The sequence below is a fragment of the Taeniopygia guttata genome, chromosome 11 (genome assembly GCF_048771995.1).
Source record: "Taeniopygia guttata chromosome 11, bTaeGut7.mat, whole genome shotgun sequence".
NCBI classification, from domain to species: Eukaryota; Metazoa; Chordata; class Aves; order Passeriformes; family Estrildidae; genus Taeniopygia; species Taeniopygia guttata.
The window spans coordinates 14174235-14200225 of NC_133036.1; the positions used below are offsets into that span (position 1 = coordinate 14174235).

The 25991-nt window shown below is 40.1% G+C and overlaps 1 long non-coding RNA gene across 1 annotated transcript; it reads left to right on the plus strand.

The window, feature by feature from the left end:
• Nucleotides 1-25698, plus strand: LOC140684876 (uncharacterized). Its single transcript, XR_012057799.1, has 3 exons — nt 1-209; nt 23760-23919; nt 25592-25698. It is a non-coding gene; the product is annotated as an uncharacterized lncRNA (long non-coding RNA).
• Nucleotides 25699-25991: the final 293 nt, after the last annotated feature.

The window sequence follows — 25991 nt, forward strand, 5'->3', positions numbered from 1 at the left end:
TGCAAAACCTCCATAGGTTAAGACTAAGAGGTCCATTTTTGAGTTTAGCAGAGGAAACATGCACAGTTAACCACTGCTTTTGTTTTCTTCACAGCTTTGCATTGACCACCTCGTCAATGAGAGAAATGAGAGAAAGGGGCTCCCTCTATTCTGTGAGCAGTTGCAGGTACAAAGTTGGTCCATGCCCCAGTACCCATCTGTCTGAGCTAGTGAGTATCTCACAGTCTATTACTTGTTAAGCTGATCATAGCTTTGCTCATTCCAGAGTTCCATCTTGCTCGTGTTCAGGCCATTTTTGGTTTGTCAGCACAAAGCTTTTCTCACTTGTGTGTCAGAGGAAGAAGCAAGTAACTATGATGGAGAAAAGGTAGCCCAGCACATAATCCAGGTACTTAATATTGTGGCACTTAAAATGTGTGACACTGATTTCAGAGTGACAGTTCACGCAAAGGCAAGACTGGAAATGTTTTTCTAATTAAGCCAGATTCCCAAACTCCTAACAAGGAGCTACCATGGCCCCAGTGGAGAGGCTTTCCTCCCTTCGTGGGCAGACAGTGGTGGTGCTCTCTGGGTGCAGATATTTCACCATCTGCCATCTTCATCCCAAGGCCTCGTTTGCACTAGATGGCACTGTAATAACACTTGTTACACCACCCCATTAATTTACAGAATAAACCCCACAACACAAACCAGGCCAGTTATCTTGGGATGCAGCAGTGAGTGTTTTCCCTCTTTAGCTCCCTTTGAATATCACTCGTTAGTTGGCAAATGAATGCTGTTACACACATGGATGTGCTGTTACACACATGGATGTGCTGTTAGTGAGTCTGGGTGTCCAGAACCACTCTGAGCACAGCAACACCTCTGGTGACCCTGCTCAGACCAGCTTCCAGGCTGCACTTTGAATCCTCACTGGATTATAGTGCTCTTTTAAAGCCCTCTAGTTCTGTCACTCCTATTGTAGTTCAGAGCATGTAATGTTGATAGAGCTTCAGATTTGAAATGCTTTTTCAAATATATTTTTTTTTTCTGCCATAACTTCCTACACCACATTTGTAAATTCTTAAAATCAGCAGATCCTTTATGTCTGAGTAACCTTTCAACTAGTCACCTCAAGTGCATTTTACAGTACTTTCTTTTTAAGCCTTAAAAGCCTAACTTCAACTTAGGTTAAAAGTCTTTGCACCTGTGTCTCATAATAAAACTTTTCAATTTTGTCTGCTTGCTCAGCCACCCCTTCTAATTTCTAAATGAGTTTTACATCTCTCTGGCATTAGCAGCGGGTTTTGGTCTGATTAAGTCTTGCATTTCTCTGATGATTCTCATCCAAGTAGATCCCCTAGTGCTTTATAAACTTTATTAACTGGTGGAACATACTACCTATCCTTTGCCCTGAATCAAATTAATAAACCTTCAGAGTGAAAGACAGTAAATGATTTTGCTGAAGGTGGAAGGTGATGATGGAAAGCACGTGATATTATATACAAACTACTCCAGGCTTCGGGATTCTTTCACCTGAACAGGAAAAGTGAAATAACTTATCAGTGTCTTATAGATTTCAGCAGTGTCAAAATGATTACGTGAATTAATTCAAGGTCTGTGGTTTTGACTTCAAAGCCCAAAGATAGAGCTCATGCTGTCACCTAAAAAGGAGTATCTGCTGTTCTAGATCTTCTTGTGAACAGTGGTGGTATGTTAGCCTTGGCTCTTTACTGCAAAGAGTAGGAACAGCCTCCAAAATCGATCCAGGAGTGTCTGCAGGAAGTATTTCCCTGTGAGAATGTTGCTGGAGCTTACTGATATCACGCTGAGAGGCAGTGACTGACATATTGTAAATAAATGCATGTTCAGTACAACTGTTCTCCAAGGCTCCTGAGCAGGGCAGGTTCTGAAACAGGGAACTGCAGACTCTGCTGGAGGATGTGGTGGGTGGAGCTGCCCTTCAGTCTCAGTCCTGCAGGACGCCCCAGGCAGTGACTTTCTGCTTCCTAAGACTTCCAGAGATTTTCAAAGCTCCTAGTGAGCAGGAGCTGTGATTGCAAGTGAAATAACACAAGCAAATCTATCTGTGGGCAAAGCTGTGGTACCAGAACAGAGTGTAAGGGAGGTTTGTCAGCTGCCAAATTGGGATTTTTATTTACTGCATCTGCTGGGTGTTGTGCTTAATAACACTGCAGCAAGAATGAAACCATCAGGCTTTTCTCATCTGTTTTTCATTGACTTTAAGGGAAATAAAAGATTAAGGTAATTCTGTACATTAGTTTACAGAGCTTTGTTATACATGGTTTCCAAAATGGAGCCAAATGTTTCATGGTAGTCACTGTGAAGTATTTTAATTTCGGATTCTCAAAATCTGGTGTCATCTTCAAAATGTCTTTGAAAGTTCTGCCTCTGGCCCCAAGCCTGGCACACCCTGATAGTTTTCTGCTCGCATCTATGGAATTCTGCATTCAACTTCATTGCAGGATATGAATTTTTATCTCTTTCAATTTCTCTATTCTTAGCATTTCCTGAATGCTACCCAACAGTGTCTTTTTATGCAAGACACTCTCTGATTCAGAGGTATTGCAATAAGCATTTTCCTCCCTTTCATCTCCAAGGTTTTCTGACTTTATCCCACTGCTGAACCAACAAAATGTTGTTTTCACTGCAACTGAAATCCAATCTTTAGTTAAGTTATAAAAAAACCTGTTTCATTTAAGTAGCAGCTTTAGGTCCTAGTTTACGATGAAACCAAAGCTGTGCTCAAATATAAGTGAGGAAAGTGACATGAAATAAATAATTTTATATGGAAGTATTCACTTTAAATGAATAGCTAAATATTAAGTCATTAAATATAATTTCATATCATTACTTTATGCATGTGACATAGCAATATTGCTGTCAATTTTAGCCCTATGGTCTGGCTTATTTTTTCACATGAACTTGATACAAAGTCTAGAAAGGATATAATGAAAAATGCAACATTTAAAGACCTTGAAAAGCTCTTAAATTTATCTATTTACTGTCTGAATTTCCTAGAAAAACCATGTGATTTTCTGACATTTAAAAAATATATTGATTTTGCCCATTAAGTGGAATAAACTTTATGGCATTTGATCATAACATACTCCAGCGTTTAACACTGTCCCTGAATTTCAACTTTATTGTATTTTAATCACTTTTTGCAAGGATTAGGAAGGTTTTACCTGTAATAATTAAAGCTGACTTGCAGAAGCCCTGCTGATGGAAGTATTAATATCTGATTTTATGGGCCTGCAGTGCACAGAAAACTCTAATGGGAAGCAAGTGATTTAAATCTGAATGGTGGCCACTGAAGGACCCCAGCTAATTAATAGGCTTGTGAATGAAGCTCTTGAGAAAGCCCACCAAGAACTAATGGGCTACCTTACAGCTCCACTCACAGCACTGTGATTATGTATTGAACTGCACTCTAAATCAATTAAATGTTCTTGCTTTGCGCCACATTATTAAGTTTATGTGGTCTGATCGTTTTAGCTTTACATCCACACTGTTGCCAGTTCTACACAAAGGACAGATTGCATTTTAAAGCTAAAATTGCCTTTTTTTTCATTTAATATATATATATATTAAAAAACCCAACATTCTGTTGAAAGCTGACTAAACTGCACATAAATACAGATGGGTGGGCTGGACATTGAAAATAGGAATGGACCAACACAAAGGCTAACCAACCTCTTGAAAAAAACTGGAATTTGGGTCTACTAAAACATTTTATCAGGATATATTTGTTGTCTTGAATCTAAACGTTCAGAGCAGCTCTGAACTTCAGAGACATCCAGCACGAACTTTACACTTGGAAGTGCTCGTGTGGAGACACATCCTAGGGAAGTGGAGGAGAAAAAATACTTTAAATGTGGATGATTCAGATGAAAATGCAATTTCACTGTGTCAGCTGGAATGTGCACAGCACAAGAACTGCCCCCAGCAGAACTGGGGTCACCTCTGATAAATCACAGCCCAGCATGTTTGGTAAATGCTGTATTATGTAGGATCTGTGGCTGAAGGCAGTACTACCCCCCTAGAAATATTAAAAATACCCAGCTGCATGAGATACACACATTTATATATTGCCCTGGTGTCTGTCTCTTTTGGGACTCGGGGAGCTTAGAGCAGATCAAGAGGCAAAATCTGCTTTGCACCACTTTCCTTCTCTAAGTCTCGGGACCCTCATACAAAATAGGAATTGGAACCACCAGTTGCACCTTTCTTCTCGGGGTGACCATGGAGTGACTGTGCAGTTCCCTGGTCTGCTGCCCTCCCAAGAAGTGTTCTGCTTTCCCTGGCACCCAAATTTCCCAGCACTGTGTCATGGCCTGTGCAATGTGCAGGTTGAGGTATTTCCTGTCTCAATGAGCACAGGCCAGTATTTCTATTTTTACTATGTTTTTATTTGTTGTCACATCTTTTCTTACATAATTCTTAAAAATTTCATCCTGCCTCTCAGGTCTGAGTTTGGGTTTTTTTGTCTCTGAACTGAAATACTTTGTTTACAGCTGGAGTTTAATGTCAATATAATACAATAAGACGAATTTATTTCTTCCTTTTCTGTTCTCCCTACAGTCAAATGGCAATGCATGCTAATAATAATCAGAAATATTTAAAGAAATATCAAACTTCTTTAATGTTTGGAAATCTCATTTTCATGAAGGAAAAATAGGTGACTATTTCCTATGTTGTAATAATATACAATATCAGTTGCCATCTATAATGAAAGATAAACTGCAAATATTGCATGCACAACAAAAATGTGCCATATTATTTTAAAAATGTATATTGCTAAATTTTAGGTGTAGTTTGTTAGATATTACATAATCCCTGAAGCGTTTTGAAACTATTAAAATAAAGGATTGATTTCTGTGTGTTCAGATCCACTTGACCAGCACCTGAGCAAACAGTTCTGTGGGACTGTGTGCTAAAGGTGATGGATTAATGGAATTATTTATTTAGTTCTACGCACAGCCACTGAAGTATTGTCCCTTAAATTTGGATTTTGATGTTTTTCTTTCTCTGAGGTGATGTCACACGTTGCCAGCGAGGTCTTGGTGGGGGGTTGGTGACGCACTTGGATTTTTAGAGCTCATTAATAGAGATCATTAATAATATTTTTCTTCCATTTTTGGTTCAATGAAAGCATTTTATGGTAAACAAAATTAAGTTTTATTTACTTTTTTCATTACCCAAAAAGACCCAGCACCTTGTGGGGATGAAAATCTCTCCTCTGGTGCCTTCTGCTCTCCCTTGGCCACAGCGCCGCATCTCACTGCACCTTTCCCTCCTCTGGGCTCCCTGCCCTGGGATTCCTCTGCCTGATTTTGGTCTGGACAAACCAGTGAAACTTGAGTTAGATCATGACCTACCTTGCAAACTTGTATGGTGCTAAAATAGACACAGAACTCAGCAGGACAGCACAGCCTTGCTCCTGTGCTTTGGTGAGCCTTACACTTCTGCTCCGGTCTCCTGTTGTGTACAGCTGCTCTGATGGAGAGGACACTTGTCCCAGGGAAATACGGAGAGATGGAGGGGCTGGGGACACCCACAAACCGCCTGCTTGCCTCAGGCAAAAGTCACTTTCTATCAGCCTGCTCAGAGACTTCGTGCCAAGGCTGCAGTGTGAACCTGCACTGGGCGCTCCTGTGCCCTGGGGTGGCTGAGCAGGGCTGAGCTCAGGCTGCACCTCTCAGGTGTGTCTGGCCTGTGACACCTGCAAGGGACATCACTGAGCTCTTGCTGATCACTCAGAGGGAGAGGGAGGTGTTGCCTTGATAGTGCAGGGGCAAGAAATTTGTATGAGTCCATGCAGTCATTTGCTTAAACTCTCTAACTTTGTATGATTTACAAGAATTCTCTAAGTTAATTTCTGGAGAAAGAAATTTTCTGTGGCTTGGTGTGAGCATGAGTTTGTTTTATTTTTCATTCAGATTGCCCCTATAACACTGCTTGTATCAGCTGCCCTCCTGTCTGGTAAAATGGGGGTTGCTGGCAATTCCCTGCATTGGAGATACGTCACACAAGCTCATAATCTTATATTTGTGAAACAATATTTAGTAAGGGGGTTGTTAGTAGCATAGAATTACTGTAGCCCATTTTAGATTGCATTTATCATGGTTTTAATGCAGATATTTATGAGAGCTTCAGTATATTTTCAAACTGCACTTTTCTTGATGAAATACACTATTATCTGATCCTGGTGTCACAAAACTGCTGGTAGATTCATCCTGGATGCCTGGAGGTAGTTTGGGATGGGAGAGGAAGACTTCACTCTTTGGGATTTTCTCTTGTGACAGTGTCTAAATGCATCTGTGTTAGTTTGAGTTAATTGACATGGGAGGAAGAGGTGGAAATAGGTAAATGCAAATTGACAAGATGCCATTTCTTTGGAACAAACTTTGTGAAAAAATAAATCCAGGAAACTGTGAAAATAGTGCAGTTGTATTTTCCTGCTTATAGGCAATGCTTAACAAACACAACAGGAATTTTAAGAAATCTGAAATTGTGCTAGGTGTGTGACACAATAAATTTGACCAGCTGTAGCTGAGGTGGCCATGTGTGAACACCAATTAGTGTGGTACATGGTAAAATAATTAGGAGCATCAAGAGGAAATTAAGAAAAAGGGAAAGGTAAGCTGAATATCAGGGAGTTTGTTATTCTCAGGGGCTTTTAAAACTAGACTGCAGAAGCCATAAGGAGGGTCTGTGTAAGAAACAATTACATTCTGAAAAGGCTTGGGCTGGCTCATTTTTATCTCCAAGCTCTATGGTTGTGTGCTCAGTGAAGCATCTCTGGATAGCCCCGGCAGCTGCTGTGTGTGGGAGATGTTGACTTCTCTGCTAATGATCCAAAGCAAACAAAATAAATATTGGTTATTGTGTGCCGCCCCACAGAAGCTGTCCTGCTCCAGTCACAGCAGCACTGCCCAGCTCTGTGGTGTCCCAGACTCTCTCCTTACTCTTGCCCAGCACCAGCCAGATTCTTACAGATGGCATTGGAATCTGCATGAGGAATCCTCAAAAGTTCATGTGTGAAGAGTGTATTTATGCTTCATTTACTAAGTACCATGCAGTGAATTTAAAGAGGACAGTAGTCCTTATTTCCTTTCCCTGGTTCCCTGCCTAGTGATATTGTAATAATAGTGAAGGAGGAGGTGGATGTCAGAAAAGAGAAATGTTGTTGCAGAAGCATGAGGAATATATAAAAGCCATCTGGCATGTCAGGCCTATGTGTGGCTGTGGCTAGATAAGAAATCCTTTTTCCAGCTGGTCTTTGCAAAAGGACTTAAACCCCAAAAAAGTTTTGGGGTAATAGATGAAATGACAGCAAAACAAGTTTTCAAAATCAAAGTAGTATGTGAAATTGTGCAAAGGAACTTTAATGTCAGCAGGATTCTCTTCAAGGTAAAACTTAAGTGCACGGAAATAACTTCACTGTACCCTGATTGGAGAGACCAGTTGTGCATCTGAGGACTCAGGACTGTGTCCCATGCTCTTGATTTCCAGGTCAAATAAGTGCATGATAGCAAACTTTATATTCTACCCAGGTACTAGTTTCAAACTCAGGGAATTTTTGTTACCAGGGATTAGGACATGGAAATACTTGCCAGTGCTTGATTGCTGCCCCTAAACAATGCTTCAGTAAATTTTGGTAATAAAATTCACACCTGCTTTTACATCACTGTTAATCTCAGTGATGCACAACTGTAACAGCATCTGGAGTCTGTCCAAGGAAGAAGATTTCTTAGATTTGCAAGGCAAAAAGTTTTTATTAGAAAAATTTATTTTTTGGCATTTCTTTTAAGTTCTGTGGTGTCCACCTCTCCTTCTGTAGATGCCTGTATCAGCTAAAGTAAGAATTATAAAAGTAGCAGGATTACTATTATTGGTTAAATTTTCCTCATGTGAATTTGCATGTTTCCAGAGAATCCCTATGCTAAAATATAGAGAAATTAATTTTCCCCTAGAATGTAAACCGTATCTTTTTTAACCAAAATCTGTCAGAGCTTATTTCCATTAAGCTAATCACAATATTCCTGATACATTTTATAAGAATAAGAAAATCTAATGTTATTTAAGTATGCTTGTCAAAACAGTGCCATCATCTATGACTTTGATTTCTTGGTCTATAATTTACTTATCTGGGCATATGTTGTTTTATTCATTTAAACTTCATTTTGACTCCAGCAGTATAAACAGGCTTCTCCTTGGAAATTTTCAAAACTGTGGATATGAACAGTGGTCAAATTAAAATGCCAAGCATGTGAGATTTTTTTGGTGTAGATGTATAAGCAGTTCCACCACACTTCTATAATTAGTCTTTGAAAACAAAAAATACTTTCCCCCAGAAAAACCCAAAAACCCCAAGAGATGATAGAGTCAATAAAATGACAGCCTAACATGAAGCATGAACAGGGAATGACAGATTAGTGATATGTTTAACACTCCTGTCTGCGTGGATGATCCATCCAAGACCACTCTGATCTATGGCACATCCTGGGCAGAAGGAGAGGCAAAGTCATTCCATTCTTGTCACACAGAATATGCTTCATGTCCTGTTGGCACTGGTAAAGGGCAGCAAGAAGTATTACACAGATGAATGCAACTCCAGTGTGCAGTCCTGGGATGCTGTCTTAGACATCTGGCATGTTTGCTGAGATTTCAGGTACAGTAATAATATTAAAGGTGCTTAAGTACTGTATTTGAGATCAGTATCTGATACAGGTGGGTGGGAAAGAGTTTGCAGTCTCCTTCCTCTTCTGTTTTTTTTCCTGGGCCACTAGAAGACAAGATAATATTTTTTAAAGGATAGTCTGGAGAAGGGAATAAAAACAATCTTATTTAAGAACATTAAAGTGACTAATTTTGGTAACTTTGAAACAATTTAATCTTTTGCAAAACCATATTACAAATTAACTTATATGTCAGTGTGTAATTTGCTTTGGCTCAATGCTGGATATATTTTTCATCTCTGTGACTAGAGATGAAATATTTTCTTCAAGCAGTTTAGAAGGGACAGGGTTCTGTGGTGGGTACAATTGTACCTATTTCAAAATATTTCTTTTGAGATTTTATGATGCCTTATATTTCATTAGTAAGGGCCTTAAAATTTCTGTTACTTCTGGTATTACTTAGTGGCCTACATGGCTCTGAAGTACGTAATAAATAAATAAATAGCAGACACACAGGATGGAAAGGGCTGCATTTAACAGAGTGGGATTCTGTCTTCAGCAGCTCTGGGTAGTGTGGGATGCCCTGGAAGCAGCCTGGGGAGATTTGTAGTGGTAGAACTGCTCTCTTATGAACTTGAATACCAGAGACCAAGTCCCACTGTGGAACTTGCAGCACTGTTGTCAGTGTGGTGTGTTGGGTACTGCTCTGTACAAAGGGAATCTCACCTGAGTGTCAGGAAAGTCACCTGGCCCTTCTGAGTCCAGATTTGTTGGAACTGGAATTGTTTATAGTGAATTTTCAGCACCCTCAGGAAAAGCTGTGTAGGAGTTGGCAGAGAGCTCCTCTTTTGAGCATTAGTTGAAATAATTAATGGCATTAAGATGTCAGTGATATTTTTCACTCTTCAGTTAATAAGAACAGACATGTTGTCTCAAATGTCAGTAAATTACCAGTGATGTTTTCTTCTCATTTACTGATAAGCTATTGTGATTTCAGACTGCATTGTAAGAGCAGCATACCAGAACTGGGTAACAACAGATTTTCTCTGATGAAGTTAAGTTTGCTATGTCTATACTACTTCATAACGTTTGTCTTACTGTGCCTTAAAAATCGAGTTTTTGCTAAGGTCTTTTTTGAGATCTTAGTCGTATACAGAGTTTAACTCAAATACATGAGCTTTTGGATGAATAAGCAAGTTCTTCATTATCATTAATCGTTACCATTTAATCAGGTTGTATTTGCATGAGATTGATTTCTTCCTTGAGTTTTGATGGTGCACTGAGGTCCCCATTGTGTTCATGGATTTTGCCAGCGTTGTGCTGCAATAATTGAGTTTGGGAGGGGCAGTGAGTCCAGAAGGATTGCAGGTGCCCACAGCAGCCTGGCACTGTGACACTGCTGCTGGGCAGGGAGAGCAGGGCTCTGGAAAGGAGGAGGTTAACATTTTGTGTGCCTTGCTAAAGGTGTGCATTGGAATCTGCCCCTGTACATCCAAATTTGAGGTTAATAATAGGAAAATAATACATAAATCAGGAGACCATATCACTAAATGAAGAAGAAATTTTTGCTATTCTCTTTTCTTGCATTTTTACTTAATTTTTCCCTGTGCTGATGATGAACAAGCCACTTAACTGTTTTTTCTTCCTCTTGAAAAATTGGATGAATTTTTAATATGTCATTGATATTTGACCCTTTTATAAATTACCTACTTCAGAAATATATTTGTTTATCTAGGGCTCAGCTAAAGAAGCTGTGTTTGAAAAGAACAAGAACAAATTAGATAACCTTCTTACTATATTTAATATGTTGAAATAGAATAATCCTTCCAAGAAAGTTTGCTGGTTTTGCCATAAATACCTTGTTTATAACTGTGAAGATGGCTTGTATATAATTTTTATGTGTAAAGACATTGTAAAGGTACATAAACTTGGAATTACTCTAAAAGATGCCCGTGGTGTATAAATTATACAGTAGGCCTTTCCCACCTATAAAAGATCTTTTGTGAATGTCACCCTTTGCTCTAATGCTCTGGTTCATGGAAATAAACACAGTGCTATTGCATTTCAGGATCTTTATTAATATATTCATGAGTCTTTTAAAGGTGCTTAGCTGCCTTATTAATCTTGAAATGTCTTTTTTTTTCTGGATAATTTTCCATGAATTTTTGTTAACTCCAGCTGAACAAAACCCAGAATTTTACTGGTAGAATACTTTCAAATGGTATTAAGATTGCCACATTTGGCACGTTCTGCAGTGAACATGTATTGCCAAAATCCCTCTGGCTGGGTGTAGGTTGATCCATTTCTCTTGTCACCTTGAGTGTTCTGATTCTGTAAAAACCTGTCTGTGCACACTTTCAGAAACCCCAGTATCCAGGGCCAGCCCTTGCATCAGTCTGCTCCTGATAGGGTGTCAAGGGGCACACACAGCAATGTGGTATCTCAAAGCCCTCGCAGGTACAACAATCTGTTTTGTTTGACACAAAATCTGCTGTATAATCCTTCAGAAATACTGATTTCTCCAGTCAGTGGAGTTTTCAGAAGTGACAAGTATTTGCCAGTCTTATTTTGCCTTTTTTTTTTTTTTTTTTTCTGTTGGTTACACAGCACCACTTTTCAGAATGATTCCAAGTTTGAAGAAATTATCCAAATTAAGTCTGCACTCACTGTTTTTCTGTGTATGATACAAGTTTGTCAGCATGGGTTTTCACCAAGTGGTTACTTTCACTGTTCATTTTCCTGTGTTCTTCTTGAGGGTTTATGTGCTTATTATTAAGAAGGACTTATGTTTATCTGCCATTGGCATGCTGATGTTTGTTCCATTTCCCAGATAGCTGATGAATATGGAATACACAGAAGTTCTGTAACAGTGTTTTCTTCACCAGATCGTTGAGAGCTTATTCCTGTATTTTGTTCTCTGTTTTCCCAGTCTATTTTAAAAGCCTGTAATTAATCTCCTGGCTACCTACTGTCCCATACACTGCAGCAAGCAGCATTATCTCACTCAGGCATTTGTTTCATTGGAAGTTTGAGTAAATTTGAAGCATGAATGTATAGATAGCAGCCAACTCATGCAGGTAATGAACGTGCTGAAAATGGGGTGACAAAGGATCAAGCACAGATGAAGAAGCAGAATCCATCCCTGGCTTTGCATAGTTGGGGGTCAGTCTGGGGACAAGTCCCCTCTCTAAATGTCTTCACCAACTCTTTTATGTGAAGTTAACCAGGGCTAATCGACCACTTTGATCAGCAGATGCACCACAGTTACCAGAATATATATTTGCAGGTATAATGTGAACAAAATGTGATTTTGTTCAATGAAGAAAATCTACTGATGAGGCTTCTGTGCTGGATAGCTCTGTGATCAACACTGAGGCAAAAAAACCCACATTTTATTCTCTGCCATCTCCTCATTTTCTAGCATTGCTATTTAGTGCTATTTAGTTGCTGATTCTATCAGTTTGTGATGATAGATCTCACAGAAATGTTTAATCAATTATGTAATTCTTTACATTATTTACATTTTATGTATTCTACATACATCAAATATTTGTACTACAAAATAATTACAGCTGAGGAGGATTAGTCATCACTTTCTTGGCTGCCATTGATTTAAAAAGCCTGCTTTCTTCTGATTTGGACAAAAGACTCAATCTTGATTATTTCTTTGTCAGCCTGTGAACAAGCTTCTAAAGTGCCATTAATTGTGTTCAGAAATGTGTAACATTGTTCCTAGATTCTGTAAGAACAATACAGTCCTACATCTGAGACCTGGAACACGGTTTCCTCCATGAGCAATTTATATCAGGACAACAAATCCCTGGGGATAGGCTTAAAAAATAATGTAAAAAAATCCTATAGCAAAGCAAGCGTGAATTGGACTCACATTACATCTGCATGATCAAAACAGTCCATTAAACTTTAATCTTCTTCTGAGACTAACTCAGGCTAATACTTAACTGACAGATACTAAGACTTTCATTTTTATATTCAATTCAGTTGTATAACTTCATATTAGCTGAAAGACTGATATGGCATTCTTTTTATCAGCAACGCCTTCATACAGCCTGGCAGTGTAGAAATAGCTTGAAGCTGTTAAAACACTTTACCTTCTGAGTTTTCTCGATCTCTATCTGCTATTACCTACTGAATTTTGTGCAACCTGTGAAGGATATAGATGAATACTAAGCTGTCACTTGGATGACTGCAGCAACTGGTGATCAGAATGCTTAAATTTTAATTTTTTATAATTCCATTAATAGTTTCAATCAAAGGAGGAGTAGCTGTAAGAATCATAAAGCCTTCCTGACCTCGTTATAGCTGTTAGTTAACTCCTGTCTTTCAGGCTAGCTGGAGTCTGTGCCGGACACTTGCATAAGAGTGTTTTAAAATCTGTGCATGAGGCCGTGTAGCTGAACAAATGGCTGAGATTTATGACAGAACATGAAATCTGAATTGACACTTGGAAACGCAATACTTAAGTCTTCCTGGATGAACAGTCACGTTTTGTAATTTAAAAAACTGTCCCAGATTTTTCAGTAGCAGTGTGTAGTTTAATCCTTGTTGTATCTCACTGTATGTCATGCAGTACATGTTCACGCTCTGCTGCTGATGGCTCTGCTCTGTTTCAGTACAGGAGGTGATGCCTGCAGCTCTGAATTTCCATTGTGGCCCTTTCCAGTGATGGCACTGACCCTTTAAAAGGTACCAGTTTGAAGGATGCCCATTTTGGTCTGGATTTGGCGCTGTGGCCAGGTGCTGGGATGCTCTGTGACATCCAGGCCACACGCAGAGCTGGGCTGAGGGATTGCTTTTTTCTCTGAATGACATGAACTTGTGGCAAAGGGGACTCTGGAAAATGTGTTTTTAAGGGAGAAGAGTGGGAAAAATTCTACTCTAGCCTTCCTCCTGAATATGCAAACAGACATGTTGGACTATTCTTGTATTGAATATGTATAGCATGAGCTCAGTATTAATCTGCCTTTTGCAGATGAGCAAGAGCTGAGTATTCTGAAAATGATTCTAACCTTTGCTAGATGGCAATATACCCTTTGGTGAAATAGCAGCTGCCAGGTAGGAGAATTGGGAATTTACCCATTCCCTCAGGGATCTACTTTGAACAGCAGCCATTTGTTCTGCTTTGTCAACAAGATACCAGTGAGATCAGCTGGGACTGAGGTCTGACTCTTCCTTTGGTTGCTTCCTTCTGACCTGGTTAGGTAGACACAGGAGTCTGAAACTTTTCTCTATTTACTGCACTACTTTCAGCAGTTTTGTGACAATGTGCCTGTGGGGGAGTTTCTGCTATCTTGGTGCCTTAGTGATGCAATTTTTAATTTGCTGTTCACTGAGAGATAAATGGCACAAGGCTGGTGAGTTTAGAGGCACTTGTTCAGTAGGAAAGAGCTGGTGGCAGTACTAAATATGCCATTAATATGAATATTATACACTCTGGTGCTCTCAGTGCTATGATTTAAAAGGTGGAACTTGTTGAGTCCACAGAGAACCATGACCAAAAAACCATTGCTGGGGCTGTGGCCTCCTTCTCTTGAGCTGTGCTGGGTGGGGTGGTGCATCTTAGCTGAGCAGAGTCCTGCTCTGGAGCAAGATGCAAACTTCTCTCTTGGGGGAGGAGTGCTCTCAGCACTTGCTTTCAGCTGCCATGGTGTCCCTGTCCCCCTCCTGCTGAACAGCTGCTAGCGGCTGTGTTCTCACGGGGTGGCACATACAGGACTTGAATCTTTCCAGCAGCCCTTAAACTGATTAGAAGGTTTTAACAGCCAGCTACTGGTGTTCTCTGAGTGCAATGTCACCTTTCACTCCCTTGGTGGGACCCAGCTGGTCTCTCACAGGCAGGGTCAGTTTTAGGCTAATTTCTTAAAAAACACCATAGTTAGGAGTGTGGGCTGGAGGTGTTGTTTTTGCTGTTTGTTTTGGATTTTGAGGGGGCTGGTGGTTTTTGGCTTGTTTGTTTATTTGTTGTAGTAGTGGTTTGTATCCATTTCTGAAGTGTCCAGCACAAGCATAAATGGAGCTGATAGTTTGTACCATCTGTGACTATTTACAAGAGCATTCATCAAACCTGAACTAAAGACAAACTAACAAATGTAAGTATTTGAAAATAACACCCTTCACACAGGCCATGATTTGAAGAGAAAGCAGAAGCACTACTCCCACCAAGATCAATCATGTAGAGCTTGTTCCTATGCAGAATCTGGGTAGAAATTTTACCTCTAACCCACTTGCTTATTATGCATATCTAGCTGGACACCTGCATTTCTTCTTCTTCTTCACAGCTCTATTCAGAGTCTAAAAGCCTTTCAGCAGCAAAAAAGCATTTCAGAAAGTGGCTGAAAGCACTGGAAAAACACTGAAGTGTTTCTGGGTTTATATAATTTGAGGGTGAGTGAAGTTACATGACAGTGATGGTCTAGCAGCTGTATCAAAACTGGAAGAAAAAAGCTTTTCCTTTCTATTCCTTCTGTCTGCCATGGTCTCATTCCTAGTCTTAATGACTAGCCCAGCAAATATAAATCTTGTTTGCTAAATTCAGTCCCAAGCTCACAAGAAATAGTGCAAGAGAGGATGATCTTGGGTCTGTCTGGCCAAGAGATGAAGTAATGAGGGAGTCACTGATCCATGTCATACTTTGGGTTTGTCATTACATTTATTCTGGGTTATACAAATGAGCAGATTCAAACACTGCTGTGTTTTTGTGGTTTGTTTGTTTGTTTGTTGGTGGTGGTGTGTTGGTTTTGTTTTTTAAATAAGCCCTGAAACTCAAGAGATGGAAGCTGGTATTGGCTTTCCCTGGGTTTGCATTGAAGTTCTCCTCTCCTAAAGCTCCTGTCTCTGTGGTTGCCAGCCCAGCTATCAGAAACCTTGCAGCCTTTGCTAGAGAAACTCTGATGTCAAGGTTTCCTTTAGGTTTGCGTTAATATCAAGTAAATCAGCCAACCAGGCAGTTCAGACACCAAATTCCAGATGCTTGCTTCATTGTCCCGAGTTTGGAGCTGTGTTTACCTTGGGCTCTCAGCACTGCATTAAGGATTTCTCACTGGGCTGAATACTCAGGCTGCTGCTGGAATTCTGCAGCATTACTAAAAACTCCTCAGGCAAGGTTTTCAGCAGGGAGAATCAGGTAATATCAAGCTGTGGCCTGCCAGGGCTGGGCAGATGGTTTATCTAAGCCTGTTTAGAGTGGGGATGCTGCCCCTGTGCTGTGCTGCTCCTGTGGCAGGACAGGAGATGCTTGAAGCCATTCAGGTGTGGAGACGTTCCAGACTGGGGTGTGATGTCCAGCCTGGAGCTGCAGAACCACAACTGATCACCACCAGTTTCCCACATCTCTCTCACAGGATCTGCCTCTCTTCTGTGGAAAATCCCAGCTTTTGGTCTCACAGAGCTTTTCCTTTATTTCTAGACCTGAGCCTTGTTTGTGACCATCCAATGTTTTTGCTTTTTGGGGTTGTTACTCTCTTAGTTAACCACAGCATTAAGCTTCAGCCTGGGCTGAAATACTTTGGAGGCATTGGGATTTCTTTTTCAGAATTAGAATCTGAGATATCTCTTAACACTTATGCAGGCAAGAACTAAAACAAATCTAATACTTAGCAGTAAGGCAGTAAATTACTAAATCTTCATCCAAAGTCCCTCCTTGGAGTTGTTTTTTTGAAACCAAAGGAAAAAAGCTTATAAAATTTTATTTCAAAATAGTAAAGAATTGATACCTAGGGTTTTGTATTTTGGTAGGAAAAGTAAATAAAACTTAATACAAAATTTCTATTAAATTAAATTTAAAATTATTGTAAAAGAAAGCTAATATATCTTTTTGGGGAAAGAAAAGAGAATAAATTAATTTTTCTTTGGGAACATGAGCTTTCAGTGGTTAGAAGCAGTGAGTGTGGGCAATATATTTTAATCTTGTCACTTGGAAGCAAAAAGCAAACACAATTAAGGGGACATTTCATCAGCTCTGGTAAGGAATCTGAATATCATAGATGCAGCTGCTGGTGCACTCTCTTGTGATAAGCTCAGTGTAGCAGAAATGGAAAAAATCAGTATCCACATGAATGAGGGAGAGGTTGATTCTTGGCTGTGTGATCCATTTTAATGAACACCACACTTTCCATTTGCTCTCCTTTCACACCAAACAATGGAGCTCCCCTGAAGCACCTGCAAGGTAATAAATGGTCTCCCACTGCAAATAACAGAGTTCACCAGTAGTCCAAAACATTTCAGTCAATAAATCTGTTAAGATTTACATGAAGGACATCACGTGTTGGATGAACTGAAGGGGCAGGGAGAAAAGGGGATATTTTGGGGTTTAAAAGAGGAAGACGGTTGCTCCCAAAAATTAATGACCCAGATCTCTGCAATATAAAGTTTGGTGGGGTTTTTTTCTTCTCACAACAAGTGCTGTGCAGGTATATGTAACATAACTTTTACATGTTTATGCAGATTAATGATGATAACCTTCCAACTAAAAATGAGACTTTTTTTCTTCTGATGCCAACAAGTTAACCCTGTACTGTAGCTAACATATCTATTTCTTCCTTTTGGGAGAAAATATTAGAAATGCTGCCCTATATTGTTCTGCAATTAATTTTTATCAAAGGGGTGTTTGAAATGAAATAGATTTTTTTCCTCTCCTATCAGAAATAAATATGGGAATTGCTTGAATGAATAAAATAGCAGAAATATATATATATATATATATATATATATAACTTGCCAGTATTTTTTTAGTAGAAGTATTAAATATTGATTATTTTACTCTATGATTGCCAAAATGAGAATCTTCGTACTGGCACTTGGAGCAGCTACTAAATGACATTGATTTGAACCTCTTTTTACCTATAGCCAATTCAGCATTTGTCAATATCAAATCAATTCAGTGCAAATTGCAGGCACTCTATGACTCCCAAAAAACAGAAAAGACCAGTAGACTTTTTTCAATAAGAGCAAAGCTTCAAACTTTCAGTCCTGCTCACCTACACAGTATTTTAAATTAGGGAGTAGAATGTGATGACTTTTAAAAATTAACTTTTAAATTTGTAAATGTAATAATTTATCGTGTTTGTGAGAAGAAGAAATAATAGGACCCACTAGAACACAGTCACAGAGACTAATAATAATAATAATAATAAAAATAGTGTAGGCAGGAACAGTGGCATAGTTATTATTCTATTATTCTCTCTTGATGCTCTGATGAAAAGCCTCTATCAGGGACTCCAAGTGCCCCGTGCAGTTTTTCTATCTTTAGTGTTTTTAAATGTGCACTAGAGCTGGATGGACACAATCCAATTACTTTCACTCAAGATTTAGTTCATTTTGAAGCAGGTTTGCTGAAGTGCTTGGCTGGGACTGTAACCCACTTTTAGCAGGATCTGTCTTAGGGAGAAACTCCTGCTTTCTTTCCTTGCTTTTGAGAAAGAACCATATGGCAACAGTTTGGAATATACTTGTATGCTCCAAGATGCTGTGTCATCTCAAACTCTCTGTCACTGGAACACCCTGTCATCTTTCTGCAATGTGTGTTGGATGGTTCTCTGAAAACAATGTAACAGCACTTTCCAAAATGATGCAGAAATCAGGGACCTTCCCAAGGGTTACTAAGTGATAAAACCAGATTTCAATTCAGTCTCTAATTAGGGAAGACTATAAGTTCCAAAGAAGCTGTTTCCTTCACGCTGGCCAGATAAAGCTGAAATGCTTTTCCAGGTGAAATAGCATCACAAAAACATTTTCTCATCCATTATAGTTTGAAATCTGAGAGAACTAGTAATTGTTACCAGAAAAGGCTGAATTTCGCTTTCTGAGCGATGCAGAGTCCAGACTTCATGGATTGATCTGGAATGGAGAATGACTGCATTCCAGACTGGCTCAGGCTTCTGGTTTGTAACCATGGGGTTTAGGATATCATTTATTGGATGCCAGCTTCTCACAGTTTATTGTTTGCAGATAGTAACTCATGAAGGCGTGGTAGTTCTTTCTCCCTCTGGTGCCCAGCCACATGGCTGTGAGTCTGCTGCAGTGTTTGAGTTAACAGATCTGGGTAATTTAGCCAGATCATTCAGTCCTTGCTGCCAGCAACCTACTCCAAAAATAATGTTTTAATCCATTTATATTTGTTGTGTTTAAAAATGTGGCCTACCTGGAATACGAGCCTGCCTTACTGACAGTGGCACAGTTACACCCAGTCATTTTTGCCTTGTTCTCTCAGCCCTGCAGTGGCTGGATTCCAAAGGCTGGGTAAGGGAAGCTCCTTCTTGGCTTGGCCTGTCCTGCTCCCTCTGATGAACCTCTGGAGAGGTTCAGACCGGCAGCAGACTTCTAGCCTTGGGACTCACAGTGCTGTCAGGCACCTGCACCATCCCCTGCCTGCCTCCTGTGTCTGGCAACCCACCTGAAATGGATTTTTGTCCGTGCCACTGCCTCATGTCCCAGCACACAGGAGGTGAAGATTAATGCTGAGTATGTGTCTCTTGGGAGGCACTGAGTAATCCTGCCCCATCCCAGTTCAGAGGGAAAGAGTTCTGTGGCCTGTTCCCCACTTGGAGTTAATTGTGCCAAATGTAACATGGAGGAAATCCAGAGAGAGATTGAGCATGCAAAGAATTAAATCTCAGGTCTTTCAGGATTAGGAGTTTCACTGACCATAATTATGTCTCGGATTTCAGAAGATAACTGTCTTGGCGAAATGACCACTCTCATGGCTTGCCATGAATCCAAAATATTTCAGCATATGAAATGCTATGAAGTATTTTCTATGTCATAATTAAAAGGCTTGAAAGAAATTCTTTCATTATAATAGCCCTTCTTTTTTAACAATGATTCAAGAGCAATTTTTTCCCCTATCAAATGCCAATTTATCTTGAAAGTATTTTCTTGATTGCTCTTGTATCTGAAGACAATATTGGAGCAAACAATTTAGTGTACTCTATGTATAGCTCTGTATTAATCTTTATGTAAGTAATTGTAAACCAAATTGTGCATACAAGGATTTTTAAGTGGAAGAATTGTAAGAAATCTGTTTCACACATGCTTTGTGATTCACATTTCTGTTGCCTCCTATTACTTTAAAGGTTGGACTTGATTTTTTTGTATCTATGATTTTTTATAATGCTTATGGATTATGGCTCTGTCTATGTTTAAAAGAGCTGTTGCATACAACAGTGGGTTGATTACTTTTGGCTTACATTAGTGCTTCTGTTGGGAAGGGCAGCTGGTTGGTCATTCTAATGGAAGGTCAGTGGCATATCTTTATCTTGATGGGGTAACCAAATCTGGCAGCATTTAGATGAGGATTGTTAGCTTTTGGATTGAATTGCTAGCCCACTTTTTCCAGGCAATTCATAGATGTGTCAGGAAAAAAAGTGGTCAGAAGGATGGATTTCTTCTGATCTTGGCTTGAGGATTTTCTTATGGGTTTTTAAAGTAATTTGGATATTGCTGTAATAGAATGATGCCGTGGGATCTGGACAATAACAGAGAAGGTAGCACTGAAGTGTAACAGCAAAGATGTTTTTATTTCCCTGAAGCTTTTCAAGCTGTTTGTTTAACTAATTAAAGAGAACAGACTCCCATGCTACCACTTAGATTTACCCCTTGTTTTTCATCTGAGAGCCCTGGGAAAGGTAGAAACTTTCTGCCTAATCCTCATGCTGTGTGTGCTGCAATGTGGCAGTATCTGCAGGGATGTCATTATGGGGAAACCCAAAAGTGCAGCTGATTCCAGAGTTTTCTACACTAAGTTGTTGGATTTGAGGTCTCTTTTCAGTGATGATGTTGTGTTGCTGCTGGGTCAGACTGGATGTCACTGTGCAGATAAGATTTGGCACAGTGGTCTGGTGGTCTGCATGGTCAAGTACTCTCTTCCTGCTCTTGACTAATAGGCCCTGATCTGCTTCAGTCCTCCACAATATGGTTGAACCTTCAAAGCACAGCATTAAAATTAATTTATCTTTTGTAATGCCCTTAAAGCTTTCCCTGGATGTGATAGCAACATTTTTGACTTGAGTGTTTTATGTGCAGGAACCTTTCAGCAGACAGCCCTTCCCACCTTCCCCTGGTTTGTGTGCTGGATTGGGGTCTGCCTTGGAACCCCGGTTGTGGCAGCTGGCAGGATGCAGTGCTACATGAAGGGGTGGCCAGTGTCTGTCCCTTATGCTCTAAAAGCCATCTGAACCTCAAGAAATGCTAAATTTTCTCATGATAATCTCAGGGATGTTATATATTACCTTCTTACCAAGCTAGTTAAATAAATATATGATACCTTTACTTACAGTGCAGATGCTTTCAGCAGAAAAATACCAGTTTTTCCAAAATTTTTCATGGTATAACTGCTTCTCTTATGTACATGCAGGCATTTCTTGCACCAATAAAAAGGGATTTTGAGCTATAGATCTCTGAAACAGCAGCCACATCCAGTTGCTAATTAGATAAGTGCCAGATGTTGGCTCCCTTCTTCTCATCTATCTCATGCACATATCATCATTTTAGATGCCTCCTTGTTATAGATCTAGAGCAGGAGTCACAGCACAGACCCTCACCTGTTTTCCTTTGCTCATCTGTGTGCTTCTGGCTCTCACTGGGGTGGCAGACATTCTCTGCAAGGAGCCAAAATGACATTTTCCATAAAGACCTGCAGGCAGGGCTGCAGCCCTAGACCAAATGTGTTTCTGCTGATGGCAAGGGCTGGTGTCCAGTGTGGCCCTGCAAGGATTCCTTCGTGTTTGGAGTAGAGAGGTTCCCACTTCTCCCACTGTCAGGCAAGGCAGAGAGCCCTCTGTCAGAGCTACCTTGGCCAGGGCCCCAGGGAGAGTGCAAGCCACTAGACAGGGACAAAAACAGGCTTAAACTGTCATTCTATCCATTCTATCCTCCTAAATGTCAGCTGGATTTATGGAGAGAATGAGCTGGACCCCTTGGAGCCTGGATTCCCCTTGAGCTGCATCCCAGGTGCTCCAAAGGTAAGAGACATTGCAGGGAGAGAAAAGGTGCCTGAGTGCAGTGCTGCTGAGCTGCTGTTTGCATTCCTCCCTTGTTTGGCTGTTCTGCTAATTAACAGGGTCATTTGCCTGTATAGTTACAGTAACTGTATTTGCCTGTATAGTTACAGTAACTTTTTGTATAAATGGGAGAAAAGTGGAATGGACATCTCCTACTTGCACATGTGCTAAATGCATTTGGAAACTGCCCTAACATCAGACCCCGGAGTTAATCCACTCTTGAGATGAATAGAGGAATTCACACATCACGTATGCTAAAGGGGTAGCTCAGCCAGGACCAACATCTCTTATTTTTTTATGTTTATCTTACCAGTTATCAAGGTTGAAAATTAACTCCCCTAATTTTTAAAGGCGAGTTCTATTATATAGAGTTGGCCTTGGCCAGGAAAGAAAGAAAAATATATGCAATTAATGCAGAAAGTAGTGACTCTCCTTTCACAGCCAAAATTAAGCTAAAGAAACAAAACAATAAACTGCTGTCTTTTGATAATTTTTGCTACGTAATTTTCAACAATTTAAAAATCATTAATTTTGCTTTAACTGGTGCGTTTTTGCCTTATTTTCCTCCTTGTAGATGCAGATTTTGGAGGTGAAGTCAAGAGGGAGGACTGTGCCTGCTGCTGGGTTTATTTACTCTTTGCTGTAGTTATTTACACCTGCCATCACCATATTTTTAATCTCTGCGAGCATGTGGCACGTTAACAGAAGTTAGCTAAATTTAGCAGTGAAACTAGCCTTTCCTCTGATTTTTAATATCATGGGTGATCACATAGTGAAGGAAAGAGAGAGCAGGACTGGTTTTTGCTGAAATGTGAGGAGTTGCATTTCCCTTCTCTCTGCCAGGGCTGACCTCCTTTGGTGGGGCTGGTTTGTGTAGCAGCACCTCCCATCAGTGCCTTTCCCCTGTCCAGCCCTGCTTGCTGCTCACTCAGCTCCAGCCTTGCTGCTTAGGAGTTGTGAGGCTTTTCCTTCACTTGTACTGGCTGGGTTTGTGGTTTTGTTGGTTTTTTTGGTTTTTTTGTTTGTTTGTTTGTTTGTGGTTTTTTGTTTGTTTGTTTGTTTTTGTCATGTTGTCATCTGAATGGAAGTTAAAAACCCTCTTGGGGTGAGGGTTTTTTCACATGAAGGAAAAAAAAAACATTTACCTCGAGACTCACTTAGATGCAGAAAAAATACCTAGCAGTTCAAAGGAGTGCTGGTTAGAGTCAATTATTGACCTGCTTTGATCAAAATGATCTGAGAACTTCGTAATGTCTAGAAATGTGTGCTCTGTCATCACAAGGCAGGGATTTTTCTTATGAAAAATCACATTTCCTTTGGAAAACTAATATTTTCATAGATTTGTATCTGCTGTGATAAATTGGATTTAATGATCAGCAGGGGTTGCACAGATTAATCCTTTTACTATAACCAAATTTAATGCATCAAATTTACTTCTTAAGGGTCTATTTGACTCTTCTGTGCAATGAGCAAAATAACCTTGGCAATCCTATGCTGAGATACAGATACATGCAGATTATGCAGATTCAGTGTGTGTGTGTTTAATCTTGGTTTATTTAATCTATGATATACCACTCAAATGTGCCTGATTGGGTTTTTTGGTTGTTCTGACTCCCCTTCCAAACTCAAAATTCTACAGAATAATAGTATTTCACATCTCTGTAGTTCTTAGCTTTACTGTAGCCCGGTGTGTGTGTAACTTTTGGAGGTGGCTGATTTGGGAAGGAATACAAGGTGTGACATTACAGAGCCTCCTGAGATGGGGAGCACAGTGGTGTCCAGCGGAGAAAACATTTGGAAATCAAAACATAATTAAGAAGGACAGAATTTGGCATAGAACAGTAACATCATGTGCCAGGCACTGTGGAGGGAGAAATGCTTGGGCTCAGGTTCCCATCCAGAGTTTGTTTTTTCAGAATGCTGTTGGAGCATGCCTGCTGCCAGAAACATTTAATTTAGACCAAATTCCAGTGAATAGAAGAGTCTGAGAAAGTGCCTGGTATCATTATTACACTGCATTTGATGATGAAAACCAGTTAATGTTCACCCTTCTCTCTCCCAGGGGGAAAATGCAAGCTTGAACACTCAGGATTTGAGCCCTGTGTCTCGGAGGCAGCAGCTCCTGTGAGATCTTCCACAAAACACAGCTGCACCAGTCCTGCTGCCTTGCCATGCCCAGCAGGATGGGAGGGCTCAGGGAAATCGGCTGCACCTTTACAGTGGTATCTATTCCTTGTGCTGTATTAAAATTGTGTTAGACTGCATGACATCTGACCTCAAGACAGTGGTTGTGTGAAATGAAGTTCTATTTTATTTGTGTACTGAAGTGCATTTACAGTAACAGGATCAGCTTTTAGAGAGTTTCCTTTTTGCAAAGAGCTGGCACAATGGCTTGGGCTGAAGATGGATCATGAGCATTGCCAAGACCTAAAAAGGGCTCATAATATAATTATGATTAGCAGACTAAATCAGTCCAATTCTGCAAAAAGAAGGCAAATTCTTTGCATGTCACTTTACGTGATGGTAGAGATTTTTGACGGGATTTTTGCTAGCCAAAATGTAAATTCTTGTAATTTACTTGATGTAAATTCTTGTGCAGAAGAATGTGTTTTTCTTTTCAGTTGTAGTCACAACATGAAATATATGTGCTGAGAAATTAAGCTAAACACAGAAAATGTAAGATTAATTTTAAAATTACATGCACTCTGTATGAGTATGCATGTTTATATAGAGAGGCACCTATACATGCATGCACTTCTGATGAATAAGAATTGAGAGTCTTTCTAAAAAATAATCAATTTCTCTTTGTCCTTTATAAGATCAATAATATGACACTAAGAATTTTTTAGACTCACACAGTCTGTTTCCATAGAAAGTGCTTTCTTTAAGTCTGTATCCAAGAGATCACCACCCTGGCATAGAGGAGAAAAATAATACAGAGCTCTTGCAGGCAGAGACAAATAGTTTTCTACCTCAGTACACATCCCTGCCTCTAAAAGTGTGCTGCAGCAAGGAAATCTATTTACAGTTTTTCTTTTACATAACAGTTGCAGTGCCCTTAAGAGCCCCTGGTTGTTTCCATATTCTCTTCTCCAGTTGTCCTGCAGTATAGCTGCAATGAAAAGCCTGTTTATGGAGAGCTGCTGCTCTGCAGAGTGTCTCTCAGCAAACCTTACAGGTCAAAAGCATGTGTCTGTCATCTTTGGAAGGATTCTCGGATAATCATAGGGAGGTTGTACTTCTTTCAGCACAAGAGTTATTAATCTAAGTACAGGTGCCTTTTACAGCATCAGTCTTGCTGTAAGCACATGGGTGAAAGCAAAACCAGTGAGTGGGGATGCATTTAACTTGTAATTGCCATATCCCTGATTGGCACAGTCTGTGTCTGGGGAGCTGCTCATCCCTGTGCTCAGTGCCCTCCCTGATGAGGGGTGGGCAGCACCCTCTGCACAGCTGGGATGCATTCCTGGGCTGTCTCTCTGTGTTAGCTCAGCTCCTTCACACTCTTTTTTCTTTACCTGTGTGCCCAGTGACCAGATTGTTGCATACAACAACAATCTCATTTCATATCATGTGCTTCGAGACCTTCTCTTTGTTCAGATCTGCCATTTCCTCATCAGTGCTGTGCCTGCCGCTTTTGCTGAGATCCACACTTGGTTCCCCCTGTTCAGCAGGCTGGGGGACTCCATGTGGCTTTTTCCTTATTCTGCTCTGATCCTACACCAAAGAGAAGCTTGTTTAATATCTCCTCCATCTTAGCTCCTGTTCACTGACAGACCTGTTGATGCAGTTTCCCCTTGTGTCTTTTCCACCCTGATCAGCCATTTGTTTATCCCTAAGCACTTTCAAATGCTGTTGTCTCTGCTAATATTTTTTTTATCACCTTCCCCAAAGGAAATTGCAAAACCTATTAAATTGTCTTCTGTCATCAGTAATTTTGGTTATACTACTGAGCTCAACATGATTTTAAAGCAGAGAACTGGAGTCAAGCCTTACACAGGTAAGTGCAGCAAAGGAAACTCTCAGATAATAGAGAATATTTGGCCTGGCAGCTGATCAGCAAAACCAGATCTGAATATCTGAATATGGGGAATATGTGGACAAAATGCAGTGCTGTTAACAAAATGGGGGGGTGGGGGTGGGGGAGAAGCGGGGAGAGGGAATGAGCTAATTTTAGTTTGGGATGTCTTCAATGGAATTTTTCATCTAACATGAGGGAGGAACACTGTGTTGTTTTTCCTGGGATTTTTGAGCATTCAGCTAGGGCATGGATGCAATCCTGAGTTTCACCTTT